This window comes from Chrysochloris asiatica, unplaced genomic scaffold, assembly GCF_000296735.1.
Source record: "Chrysochloris asiatica unplaced genomic scaffold, ChrAsi1.0 scaffold00196, whole genome shotgun sequence".
NCBI classification, from domain to species: domain Eukaryota; kingdom Metazoa; phylum Chordata; class Mammalia; order Afrosoricida; family Chrysochloridae; genus Chrysochloris; species Chrysochloris asiatica.
This window is the reverse complement of record NW_006408714.1, coordinates 3,740,120-3,741,138: the sequence shown is the minus strand read 5'-3', so window position 1 is coordinate 3,741,138 and position 1,019 is coordinate 3,740,120.

Sequence of the window (1,019 nt, the reverse complement as noted above, 5' to 3'; positions counted from 1 at the left end):
GGTCTGATAACCTCAAGGTCAGCAGTTTGAAACTACCACCCATTCTGCAGGAGAAAGATGAAGCTTTCTGTTCCCATAAAGATTTACAGCCTTGGAAATTCTATTCAGGGTCATTATGAGTTGGAACTGAATCCATAGCACATAACTACCACCACCACTGTTATAAATCAGAGGACTCTTGGTGTGGTGCTTAATAGTAGCACTGGACTGAAAACCACAAAGTCAGCTGTTCAAACCCAACAGCTGCTCCTCTGAAACCCTATACAAGGTTGCTGTCAGTTGGAACTGACTCAATGACACTTAACAACAACAACAACAACAACAACATAAAAAAAAGAAGGAAAGAAAAACAAGTGAAAGAAAATAATATAAGGATAAAAAATCTTTTTGCAAATATAAGGTTTGCTTTTTGTGTAGAGTATGAGTATATTATATTATAGTGACATGTGAAGCAATTAAATGTGCTGACTGCATTTTCCATGCCAGTACTTCTGAAACTTTAATGTGTATATGGATCACTTAGCAGATTTTGATAGATGCATATTCTGATTTAGTGCAACTGTGGTATGATCCGAGATTTTGTATTTCTAATAAACTGCCAAGTGGTATCAAATGCTTAATAAAGTTCTATAGACTTTACAATAGTGCTCATTTTATCTGATTGGACTCAATATGTTTCCACAATAGTTCCAAAAATCACTTTGATTTTCGATATCTAACACAGCGTCTGACATACAAAATGTTATTGTGTGCCGTCAAGTTGATCTCACTTCGTAGCAACACTATAGAACAGAGTAGAACTACTGCATTGGATTTGTAAGGCTGTCATCTTGAAGAAGGCCTATTGATACAAAGGTTAAAATGCTCAGATGCTAACTGAAAGATTGGCAGTTTGAAAAACTCCACTTGTTTCTCCATGAGATAAAGATGTACCAGTATGTTCCCATACAGATTTACAGTCTAAGAAAGCTTATTGGGCAATTCTACTCTGTCCTATATGGTTTTTGTGGCTCAGAACA